The sequence below is a fragment of the Pygocentrus nattereri genome, chromosome 6 (assembly GCF_015220715.1).
Source record: "Pygocentrus nattereri isolate fPygNat1 chromosome 6, fPygNat1.pri, whole genome shotgun sequence".
Classification (NCBI taxonomy): domain Eukaryota; kingdom Metazoa; phylum Chordata; class Actinopteri; order Characiformes; family Serrasalmidae; genus Pygocentrus; species Pygocentrus nattereri.
In genome coordinates, this window is record NC_051216.1 from 13,045,797 (window position 1) to 13,059,030 (window position 13,234).

Genomic DNA, 13,234 nt, shown 5'->3' on the forward strand with positions numbered 1-13,234 from the left:
GATAAAACGTAGTTACATAAGCACATTCAATTCTTTATTTAGTGTTACTTCCTTTCAAAAGCCTAACCAGGGTTTTGTCAAATGTAAGCTGTGCTATTTACAGTATTGGATGTTCAATAAAGTCCTACTCTTATTACAGATGTGTCTACAGCTATACAGTGTTACGCTTGGATGTTCTCCTTATGCTATTACAAAGGTCTTGTGTAACTTGTAAGATGGAGTCACTTTTCATATCCTTTTTCATTTTCACACACAGTGAAAGTGAACTTGCAGACATTTTGGAAGCCATTCCGACTTCCCCTTTTCCAGTTCTGATGGCCTCAGCTTTACAAAATGTTTGGTGTTTTCTCTGCTCTTTAACATCTAATCCACTTCATCAGTTGGATTAGCTGAATATTAGGAGCATTACAAGAGGACAAAATCAATATGGTGACCCAGTGGGATTAATACAGACATTTTTACTGTCTGAACAAAAGCTTACATATAAAATGATAACTTTTCAGGAAAAAACATAACTGATTTTTAGTGAAAGTTAATGTAGCCAGATTTTGCTCTAAATAACATTGGGTCATTTGTATTTTACTTTTAATCTATTTAAACACAATGTGAAGCGCACTCGGAAATAATGTAAGTGGGCATAAAAGGTTCATATATACAGATATATATTGACTTGGACTTTAAACTGAACCCTTAATTATGTTTATTTTATTAAAATAAATTGAACATTCAATTTTGCCACTACCAAAACAATAATGATGCTTCCAAAACTTTACCAAATGTTTCAGGAGTGACCGTTTTGGTTCATTTTGGACAGAACTCAAAAGCTCAGTCAGTACACAAAGAAAATCATAATATTTTTCATTAAACACAAAAAGTTCAAGTTAAAAAAGTTAGTTCTTAATGTTCCACAAGTGTAAATGTAGGGGTTTGGGAGCGTCACCTCCCAGTTTTCCTGTGGAACTGCAGTTTAAGCTAATTCTCTCTCACACACACACACACACACACACACACACACACACACACACACACACACACACACACACACACACACAATTCATAATAATTCATGCATTGAATGTGCTGTAGATTTTGTATGTTTCTATAATGATATCAGCATATTCTTCTACTGTGCACGTAACATAGGAATTACATAATAATAATAACAACAATAATAATAATAATAATAATAATAATCTGATGATTGAAATTTTAAACAGTCCTTGAAGATACAGGAAGTGAGTCATGCTGTTATGCTGAAGTTTGCAAATTTTCTTTTCAGGCATGTTTCTCTTTAATAACCAGTCATTTGTCAGTATTTACACATTAATTTAAGCACTAACAGGTTCCATTCAGACCAGCTCTCTATGTCCACTCTTACTATTCCAGTACCTCACAATGGGGTCAGAGCTGTCCTTGGGTTCAGAAAACAGGTTAAAAATCTTTGATGTTTGAGGGTCATTCTCTTACCTCCCTTCTGAGTCTGAGGGGTTGTGGTTGATGTTCTGCTTTCAGAAAGCCACTTCCTCCAGCTCCACTCCCTAGTGTATCTGTCAAAACTTCAGCAGCTTATCTAATCTTACGCAGCGCTGAGAGAGTAAGATAGACACACGTTTATTTCATCACACGAGGAATGAAACAGTTATGGTGGTTCTTCAGACTGGAATGTTGCATCTGGGTCCTTCAATCATCATCATCTTTCTTCTGAACTGTGGAGGTAATCATGTCACATGTGTTTGTTGTATTTTAAACTTTTTCACTGTAAATGCTTGGTGTGGTTCAGAAATGGAGTGAATGTAAATCTAAAATGTCAGGGAACTGTGACTTAAGGGCCACTGAACTGACATATTCAAAAACTTTGAAGAATTTAAGTTAAGAATACAGGCGATTCTGAGCAGACAGTTAATTCCATTCAGTACTCTGTCTGTATTCTTCTTATGAATTCTTATGAATTCAGCGGTTTTTGTTCAGTCTGATGTTGTTTCATTGCATTTGCATTTTAGTTCAAATGCTGCAATTTATATAAAATGGGAAACTGGCTTCTAGCATGTCATTTAGTACAGTATTAATGAAAATGTCTGTCATTACTGGTTCAGCTGCTGTCCATGCTGTAGCACTTACATACACTCCTCACTTAGGCTGTTCAAAATGAAACACTACTTCTGTTCTTCCTGCAGATTCTACTGATATATTTAATAAAAATATTAACACAATGAACAGAACTGCTTCTCAGGGAGAAACTGTTGTTTTTCACTGTAATGAGAGTGAAGATGAAGGAGATAAAGGAGCCGATGTCGTGTGGCGTAAGGAGGAGATTCTTCTTTTTAACTACAGTCCTGTTATTAACCAAACTGTGACAAACTACACGTCAAGCAGAATGTATGTTGATCCCAACAACCCACGCAAACTACAGATATCTGATGTACAGCCTTCAGACACAGGAACCTATACATGTTTTCCCTTACCTGTACAGTGGATACTGACCATAGAAGGTAATTCTTTTTTCTTTAGAACCTCACCTGAAAGAAACTTTTCATATATAATACATTTGTGCAGATGATCTTTTTGAATCCAAAGTATTTTCTCTGATTCTGTTTACAGTCACAGAGAGTGAACCAGAGCTGCACAGAGAAATGTTTCTCTACGTCGTCCCCTCAGTAACAGGAGCTGCTGCAGTGTGCTTTATTATCATCTGCGCTGCGTGGATTCACAGGTGAGTGACCATCACGACAGATTCAGAAAGGCTGCCCAGAAGACAGAGAGGTTCCTAATGATGAATCACCGTATTCATCGAGAAAACTGGCTGTTGAGAACATTTTGAACAAATCTTCACAAAATGCTGCCTTACATGATATTTCATCTGCAGTCTGTTCTCTCCTCTGCAGGCCTGGTTAGTGCACGACACAAATTTAACAGACTTTATTTCTGTGCAGCATTGGTAACAGTAAAATGATAATACACTTTAAATACGGCTTAAAAAGTAGGAATTGAAACAGTGTCACAGTCTTGCCTGCTGAGAGAAGAGTAAAAGCTGGAGGTGCAGATCTCTGACCTCATAATGATTTAATATGAATACAGTTCTAATTCAGCCAATTTTGATTCGATCAATTTCAGATTATTTTTTAAAATACACTGAATATACAAATATGATTGGAGGAACTATTTACAGAATAGTGGAGTATAAGCAATAGCAAAGCCTTTTGGGGGATTTTAATACTTAAAAATAGCCGAAGAACTACATTTTGCCAGGGTACACTTTACTGATTTTATTATAGATTTTAACATTATAATGAGGCATGTTTACATTCATAAAACATTGCATGTTATAATCTTGTACACTATTATTGTTTTGTCTTGTTGTTTTCAGATGCATGTCTGAAACTTTAAACTTTGTTAGCTGAATGATTTGACATTTCAAATAAGAGAACACTTACACTTTGTGATTTCTCTTTCAGAAAACAAAAAACAAGAAACAAGGAAATTGGGCATGAGCTTGTGAGTTATTTCTTTTTTTGCATACATTTCTTTATTTATATACATGTGTGAGTAGTGTAGGGCTGTGTGTGTGTGTTTGTGTAGGTGTGTGTGTTTGTGTAGGTGGGTGGGTGTGTGTGTGTGTGTGCGCATGTAGGTGTGTGTGTGTGTGTGTGTGTGTGTGCGCATGTAGGTGAGTGTGTGTGTGTGTGCGGATGTAGGTGAGTGTGTGTGTGTGTGCGGATGTAGGTGAGTGTGTGTGTGTGCGGATGTAGGTGAGTGTGTGTGTGTGTGCGGATGTAGGTGAGTGTGTGTGTGCGGATGTAGGTGTGTGTGCAGATGTAGGTGAGTGTGTGTGTGTGTGTGCGGATGTAGGTGAGTGTGTGTGTGCGGATGTAGGTGAGTGTGTGTGTGCGGATGTAGGTGTGTGTGTGCGGATGTAGGTGTGTGTGTGCAGATGTAGGTGTGTGTGTGTGCGGATGTAGGTGAGTGTGAGTGTGTGTGTGTGCACATGTAGGTGTGTGTGTGTGTGCGTGCACATGTAGGGGTGTGTGTGTGTGTGCACATGTAGGTGAGTGTGTGTGTGTATGTGCGTGCACATGTAGGAGTGTGTGTGCGTGCACATTTAGGTGTGTGTGCGGATGTAGGTAGGTGTGTGTGCGTGTGCAGATGTAGGTGAGTGTGTGTGTGTGTGCGGATGTAGGTGAGTGTGTGTGTGCGTGCACATGTAGGTGAGTGTGTGTGTGTGTGTGCACATGTAGGTGTGTGTATGTGTGTGCGTGCGTGTGCGCATGTAGGTGTGTGTTTGTGTGATGATCGTATAATTGCGGCCATATCAGAGCTGCCAGCTACATTACATGTGAACATAATAGACTTCTGTGCTGTGAAACATCTATTTTGGCCCCATAATTTCAATTAGAAGTTGGACGACTGCTGACAGCATGTCTTCTCATGTGTTTCTGCATTTCTGCATTACTGCATTAATTCTCTGTTCCTGATTACAGGACTGGTGATAGAGGAATTGTAAATATGTGTGAGTGTGTGTGTGTATGTGCGTGCACATGTAGGAGTGTGTGTGCGTGCACATTTAGGTGTGTGTGCGGATGTAGGTAGGTGTGTGTGTGTGTGCAGATGTAGGTGAGTGTGTGTGTGTGTGCGGATGTAGGTGAGTGTGTGTGTGCGTGCACATGTAGGTGAGTGTGTGTGTGTGTGTGTGTGTGTGCGCGTGCACATGTAGGTGTGTGTGTGTGCACATGTAGGTGTGTGTGTGTGTGTGTGCACATGTAGGGGTGTGTGTGTGTGCGTGCACATGTAGGGGTGTGTGTGTGTGCGTGCACATGTAGGGGTGTGTGTGTGTGTGCGTGCACGCACATGTAGGTGAGTGTGTGTGTGTGTGCGTGCACATGTAGGTGAGTGTGTGTGTGTGTGTGCGTGCACATTTAGGTGTGTGCGCGGATGTAGGTAGGTGTGTGTGCGTGTGCAGATGTAGGTGAGTGTGTGTGTGTGTGTGCGGATGTAGGTGAGTGTGTGTGTGCGTGCACATGTAGGTGAGTGTGTGCGTGCGTGTGCGCATGTAGGTGTGTGTTTGTGTGATGATCGTATAATTGCGGCCATATCAGAGCTGCCAGCTACATTACATGTGAACATAATAGACTTCTGTGCTGTGAAACATCTATTTTGGCCCCATAATTTCAATTAGAAGTTGGACGACTGCTGACAGCATGTCTTCTCATGTGTTTCTGCATTTCTGCATTACTGCATTAATTCTCTGTTCCTGATTACAGGACTGGTGATAGAGGAATTGTAAATATGTGTGAGTGTGTGTGTGTATGTGCGTGCACATGTAGGAGTGTGTGTGCGTGCACATTTAGGTGTGTGTGCGGATGTAGGTAGGTGTGTGTGTGTGTGCAGATGTAGGTGAGTGTGTGTGTGTGTGCGGATGTAGGTGAGTGTGTGTGTGCACATGTAGGTGAGTGTGTGTGTGTGTGTGTGTGTGTAGGTGTGTGTGTGTGTGTGCGTGCACATGTAGGTGAGTGTGTGTGTGTGTGTGTGTGTGCGTGCACATGTAGGTGAGTGTGTGTGCAGATGTAGGTAGGTGTGTGTGTGCGGATGTAGGTAGGTGTGTGTGTGCAGATGTAGGTAGGTGAGTGTGTGTGCGGATGTAGGTGTGTGTGTGTGCACATGTAGGTGTGTGTGTGTGTATGTGTGTGTGCGTGTGCGCATGTAGGTGTGTGTTTGTGTGATGACCGTATAATTGCGGTCATATCAGAGCTGCCAGCTACATTACATGTGAACATAATAGACTTCTGTGCTGTGAAACATCTATTTTGGCCCCATAATTTCAATTAGAATTTGGACGACTGCTGACAGCATGTCTTCTCATGTGTTTCTGCATTTCTGCATTAATTCTCTGTTCCTGATTACAGGACTGGTGATAGAGGAATTGTAAATGCATGTATATGAAGTGTCTACATGTGCCAACAGGATAAACTTGAATTTCGATCATGACTATTTTCATAGGTATCCTACTCATTTTTGTAATTAGGTTATGTAATCCAGATTACATGTAGTCTGTTACTACCCAATACGGTTTGCCACTAATGCCAAATTGTGTAAGCAGCTAAGTGCACAGTGCCCTTAAATGGTGCTCTGACTTGTCAGTGTGGCCCAGTCTGACTATATTAAGCTTAACTACTGAATTCCCTGTAGTTCCACCACATGTGCCAGTATCAGAAACAATGATTAGTCAAATTGTTCCTATTTTGCAGTATGATTAAAAATTGAGCATTGAGTGTTTGCTTAACTCTGTGCTTTTTGTGTTTTTGTATGCAAGTCAGATTTCTCTCTACCAACTGGCTGCTGGATGCATTATTAGAGTTTACTTGCTCAAAAAATACTAATATTACAAAAAATACAAATAATATTAATATAATAAGTAATGGTTTTTTGTATGGCAATAACATTTCTAGCTCAGTATTGTTAGTAGTTATCATCCAGTATCTGCTTTGACTGATCAGTGCTTTTTTAAATTAACTTAGTTGTGCTGCTCAGGAAAGCCATGGGTGCTAGTGATCAGTGTGGGTCTATCGAAATACATTCCCTCACCACAAAAGTTTCTGTACAGTTGCTGCCCTGTGGAAACTATTTTTGAATGTGGTTAAGTAGCGGATGATGAGAACAAAGGCCTATTTCAATGTGTGTACGCAGTATGTACAGTGTTTCTCAGGGTTTCTTGGACTTCTGTTAGTTCCATTAGTTCCATTGCTTTATATTAGAAAACACTTACATCTCAATGACTCCTTGATTAGAAATCACTCACATTCTCTCATGTATTTTTACGTCCCAACTGCATATTTTATAATTATGTTTAGTTTACATTGACAAACTAATCTAACTCATTAACTAATTAACTAATGCTAGTACACACACACACACACACACACACACACACACACACACACACACACACACACACACACACACATATATATATATATGTATATAAAGCAGTTTAACCCTGCCCTTTCTCGATGAAATTATATGGAGCATTTCAGTCTGGACTGCTTTTCAATCAAGCACAATGCATACAATCAGAACAGAGCTCATTTACGTATCGCTGTTGTCAGAAGAAAACCTTGTATCTCTAAAATTATGACTTCACAGGAGAAGGGAAAATCATACTTTACTTTTAATGTACGTCAGTGGAACTAGACCTTTTTCAAAGTCATTTTGGGTTGTTTCTTTTGGTCCATTCTTCATAAAATTTACACATAATGTAAAGGACAACAGGCATTTTCACATCATGTCAAAAAATGAAAAACGACAAAAAAATGGAGATACGAGGTTTTGTCCCGACAGCAGTGAGATTCTCAAGGGCAAAGTAACAAAAGCCGCCTGTTTAATTTAAAGTAACAAAGATAGGTTGGAAAAAGGGCATGAAAAAAATTATTGCTGTTTTTAGAACATAAAACCACATACATGTAAGAAAAAGCTTTTAGGAGATTAGAGGAGGTTTGTCCAAATAAAATTAGGCCAAGTTAGATTTAATGAAGTACCTTTAGTTGTACATGTGATAGATAAGAATACAAAAATAAGCATCTCTTATTCTAAATGCACTGAGAGTGAAGCACCACCATTGGGCTTTTCTCACCATCTAGTGGTCAGAAATGTGACTTTTGGGCCAAAGACTTCTAAATGGTTCTTATCTTGCATATTGTCTCTAGAAAAAAACAAAAAAAAAATCTTAAATTTGTATAGAACCTTGATACATGATTTGGAGTTTCTTTAAACTTTAAACAGTTCTTTAAAGAACTACTCATCAAAGGATTGTTTTGGGAAAAGTTGTTCTGTAGTGTCAACCCAAAGCACCCTTCTTAGCTCTTTTATTTGTAAGAGTGTGTCTGTCTTGTGGGAGAGATGTATTATTTAGTAGGAAGAGCAAGATGATGCAGGAGGAATCAATACGAAGAATTTATCAATATCTAGTTCACTCTCTCTCTCTCTCTCACACACACACACACACACACACACACACACACACACATTTTCTAAGCCGCTTCTCCCTCAGGGTCGCAGGGGGGTGCTGGAGCCTATCCCAGCGGTCATGGGGCGGAAGGCAGGCTACACCCTGGACAGGTCGCCAGTCCATTGCAGGGCAGACAGACACACACAATTACACACACACACACACACACACACACACACTCACACCCAGGGGCAATGTAGCATGTCCAATTGGCCTAACTGCATGTCTTTATACTGTGGGAGGAAAGAGAACCCGGAGGAAACCCACGCAGACATGGGGAGAACATGCAAACTCCATACAGAGAGGAACCCAGTTGACTGGCCAGTTCACTCTCATTTAATTTAATTTAATTTAATTCACGTTTCTTGGTGCTAAAATCTGCTGTATCAAAACATCTTAGAGAACTCATATATTGTTTGGGCTGATCAGTGCTTTCTTAAATGACCTCATTTGTGCTGGAGATGAAATTAAACTGTGATAAAACTAACAAATGTGATGTGTGGACATGTTAAGGAGAAATTTGCAACCAAACCTGGTTTATAGAGGCACACAAGATCTCATTTCTAAAAACAAGATATTTTAGTAACTTTTACTGTTTTTATGTTTATCTATATTAATTATAATATTAAAAGGTGTTTATACAAGCTCAAACATACTTGCTGCTAAAATAAATGGTTTTAAACAGCATGGATTAGGTGTCTAAAACTACTTTATACAATACCTTGTAAATAGTGTTGGATTTAAGGTTGGACCAAAGGTATTAAACAAAAAACATCTGCAAGATAAAGATCAACTTTTAAAATAAAATGAAAACAAAACATGAAATACATGTAATACACATTAACTTTTGTTTAAAAAAAAAACAGTCAATAGATATAGAATATAGTCAATATAGAATATAGTCAATATAGAATAGTCAAGAGATAAAGTCATCTGATGTCACCTTTCTCACTGTGTTTGCTTCTGTTTCTTTTGGCTGATTTGTCTGGTGTGTTTTTAAATCTGGAATTCTGTCTTTGCTTCTAAGTTTTGGCACTTTTTGTCAGGTGGGAAAGAAACAACCACCATAAATGTGCATTGTTTTACAAAAATTTGGCATGATCCCTAAGTAGCCTTCATGCTGTAGGTATATTAAAAGTTTTATATAGTGTGTTTGTGTGTATGTGTGTGTGTGTGTGTGTGTATATATGCATAGAAGCAGAGGGAAGAGACAACTGCTCAAATTAGTTTTCTCACTGAACTATCACTTCTGTATTGGGCTTGCAAAATTTGTAAAACTGTTTGATCCATTTCACACAAAGTTAACTCTATCATGTCATTTATCATTTGCTTGTCAATAGCAAACACAGGGAAGAAGACCAGACCGCGGTCACAACAGCCAGTATTTTGAGAGGTTTAACTCTATATATGGAGACAGAACACTGAACTGAAGATTTCATTGGAATCTTATTGGAGTCTGGAATCTTACTGGTAAGCACTGAGTGACATTATACACGGTAAAATCTTTCACAGGTTGTGTGTAATATGCAGGAAAGATCCTAAAAAGTCATTAATATGTAGAAATAGAATAATCATTGAAAAAGCAAATACATCTTTGACAAAAATTGTATGGCAGTGAATGCATAACTCCGCTGTTGGAGGGCGAGGGTCCAGCACAGTTTGGCAGTTCACGAACTCAAACACACGTACAAACCTAGCAGTTAACAGATGGGTGTATTCCGGTGTGTTCGAGCAAGTAAATCACCAAACTGTGCTGGACAAACTGTGCTCCAGGGCTGGAGATCTGTACCCTTAGTGTATCGGGAGACTTCTGGAAACAAACTTAAATACTGTGAAATTTCTGAATAATGTGTCATGATTTTGAGAAGTCCCTCCTGTACTAGTTTAGTCAGCTCTTTATACACGATATGTCACAGTTTACACCTGCTCATCCAGTATTTCCTCTGAAATCAAGGGTATGAACAGGGTTTGAAAGGATTCTTCTCAGCCATTACTCCTCTGAAAAGGCTTTAACCTAGATGTTCAAACATTGCTGTGAGAATTCGATTGCATTCAGCTAAATTTAATAATTAGAGGGGTATCTGGATGGACATTCACTATAAGGACAAAAGTATTGGGACTTACACTTTTATGCCATCCCATTATAAATCCATAGGCATTAATATGGAGTTATATGCAGGTAAAGTTCTCCTGGCATTCACGAGCCATGGAAACCCATGCCAAGAAGCTACCTGCACACGGTTTTTGTGCTGACGTTAATGCCAAAGGAGGTTTGGAGCTCTGCAGTTACTGAGTCAGCAGAGCCGTGGTGACTTTTATGCACTATGCATCCCAGCTGGTCTGTCACTTCATTTCTGAGGTGCTGTGGTTCCTAAATGCTTCTACTTTTCAATGATACCACTCAGGGGTGCAACTACATACTTTCTGAGGTGGATGCAAACATATTATCGGCGCCCCCCCCCCAAAACCCCGCCCCTTAACTTAAAGTGACTGAAAAAAATAAAAATTAAAACCAAATATTTAAGCAGGCAAGCTAAAATAAGGAACTTTATAAACAGAATACAAATTAAATTGTAAGAGCAAAAAACAAGCAATGAGGATTTAATTAAGAAGAAATAAAATAATTCAGAATAAACTGATAAGTGGACAGGCTAAAATGTAACGCAATAAAATAGAGATTAATAATTAGAATAATAAAATATAAGCACAAAGAAAGAGGGTTAAAACACCAAGTTTATATAAAAAAGTAAATTATGGAAATAAAATAAACAGTAAAACAGAAGACAGAATAAATAAAAGGAAGAAATAAATGAAATAAAAAGGTAAAAGGCGAAAAGTATGGAATAAAATAAATAAAAAGGTAAAACAGAAAATTAAATAAATAAAAGGACAAAATAAATAAAAATGTAAAGTGAAACTCAACTAAAACAGTTACAGGCTGAATGTGTCTGAATGTGTCTAGAAACTAAGAGTTTAAGATGATTTAGTGACACCAGCGAGCTGAGCTTTAGACCAGGCTGCCACGGTTAGGATATTAACTAGAGTGTTGACTAGCTAGGTTAGCTAGCTAAACAGGCTACTATAAAGAGCTATGGCTTGACTAATGTCACTCGTTTTGAAGTTAAACCGAGAAAATAACCAGTTCAGGGTTAATCAGGTCGTAGCTGGAGAACCAAGTTTAGCTTTAGCGTTAGCTTGCTGCCTCACTGCTATCATTCATCTGGCTGGCTGGGTAATATTAATATGGCTAGCCTTAGCTAGCACAGTAACATACATCTTAAACTGAAAAGGCGATCTCTTCTGATTGTGTGAATCTATTCACGGTGAAGTACAGGATCTTTGGGGAAACTATGGAAGGTTTGACCTCTATTAGATTCCTTTATTTTTGAATAAGTGCGTTTGGGAACGCAGCAGTGAGGCAGCTTTGCTAGAACCCAGTGGTCCAACGCTACTTTCGGACCCTACAGTCTCGTTTTGGTAGACAAAGGTGACGTAGGTGAATAAAGCGTATAAACTGACCAACCTGCTGTCTTTCAACCACTTTGAGAAGCTTTTCTTCATCCCTACAACATCTTTTTCTCTCTCCCTCTTCCGTTCCCTATGGGGCGCGTTCTCAAGCGCCTGTGTTTGGGAGCAAATGACAGGAGGGTAGGGGACGGAGTGGATGGGCGCCTGATTAGTGCTGTGCTGTTTTTTGATGTGTATTATCCTACTTGAACAAACAGCTCTTACAGAAAATGCAGACTAGAAATACTTTCCGGCATCGTTTTGGCGCCCCTCTAGTGCAGCGCCCATATGCGCCGCATACGCTGCATACTCCCTTTTTGCGTCACTGATACCACTAATACCACAGTGAACTGTGGAAAATCTAGGAGAGAATAAATTTTGCGAACTGGCTTGTTGCAACAGTGGCATCCTATTATAGCACCACCCTCAAATTCAGTGAGTTCTTTAGATAGAACCATTCTTTCACAAATGTTTGTTAAGGCAGACTGCATGGCCAGTACTTTTGTCCATATAATGTAAAGCATAGGCCTGTTTTCATAAAATGTTTTTCAGTCCTCCAGCACTGGGGGTCACCAATGTCTTTGTTTAATAAACAGTTTATATATACTGTCTTGCCAATAAATATTCTATTACATGCATATACATATGTTTCGTGGACATTTTATACATCCATTTGACCTACAGAGTGAAGGCCTTACATAAGCTCTTACATAAACTATGGTTACTAAAATCGTCATCAGTACTTTTCTTTTTTCACACAGCAAGTGGGATGAATCCAATCAACCTTGCAAGAGCAAGAGGACATCGCTCAGCCTGGTCTGGAGTGGAGATTAATCTACAAGACTTCAGCTGCCTATTTAAGATTTTTGATCATGATTCAGAGCAGGTGACATGTTGGAGTTCAGGAGACGGCAACAGAAATCACTCCTTTTGAAGTCACAATCAAGATGAGTTTGAATGAAATAAAAAATATTAAGACTGAATAATTGGTTAGATTATACTACTGATCATCATCACTGATTATATTATTGATTTTCATTACTGACTATCGTAGATCATTGTGGTCAAAGTCAGGATTGTCTACAATCTGAAAAAGCATGATTCAGTATTCAGACTTTTCTTGTTAATATTTCAGAACAACTGGCAGAATCAGCTGTTTTTTGGTTGAACTTATTCTTTGAAGGAAAGAGAGAAAAAGAAGAATGCAGCACCTGTACCTGTAAATATCTTAAATATATGTGTGTATTTATATACAGATGAAATAAAAACACACAGTGGTTTCAGTGCAATATGAAGCTTAACACTGACAGCTTTATGATTGTTGTCAGTTTATTAATTTATTTGTGATTAATTATTTATTAATTTTGGCTACTTCAGTCATGCAATTAGTAATGTTATTCAGTATGTATAGTGCATTTCTGAATTGGAGCCTGGAGTGATGTGGCCAAGAGTACAGACTGTAAATATATTTATAATCAGTCGGGGCAGTCATGGGCTGGAGGTTAGGGAACTGGCCCTGTAACCGGAAGGTCGCCGGTTCAATCCCCAGTGCCGACAGCACATGACTGAGGTATCTTTGAGCAAGACACCTATCCCCAATTGCTCCCTGGGTTCTGTGGATAGGGCTGCCCACCGATCTGGGCAAGTGTGCTCACTGCCCGCTAGTGTGTGTATTCACTAGTGTGTATTGTGGTGTTTCACTTCACGGATGGGTTAAATGCAGAGGTGGAA

The 13,234-nt window shown here is 39.0% G+C and overlaps 1 long non-coding RNA gene across 1 annotated transcript; it reads left to right on the forward strand.

Moving 5' to 3' along the window:
- Positions 1–1,538: 1,538 nt before the first annotated feature.
- Positions 1,539–12,700, forward strand: LOC108423880. The gene is made up of 6 exons (XR_001857586.2): positions 1,539–1,714; positions 2,332–2,489; positions 2,605–2,710; positions 3,453–3,492; positions 9,337–9,466; positions 12,265–12,700. It is a non-coding gene; the product is annotated as an uncharacterized LOC108423880 (long non-coding RNA).
- The last annotated feature ends 534 nt before the right edge of the window (positions 12,701–13,234 follow it).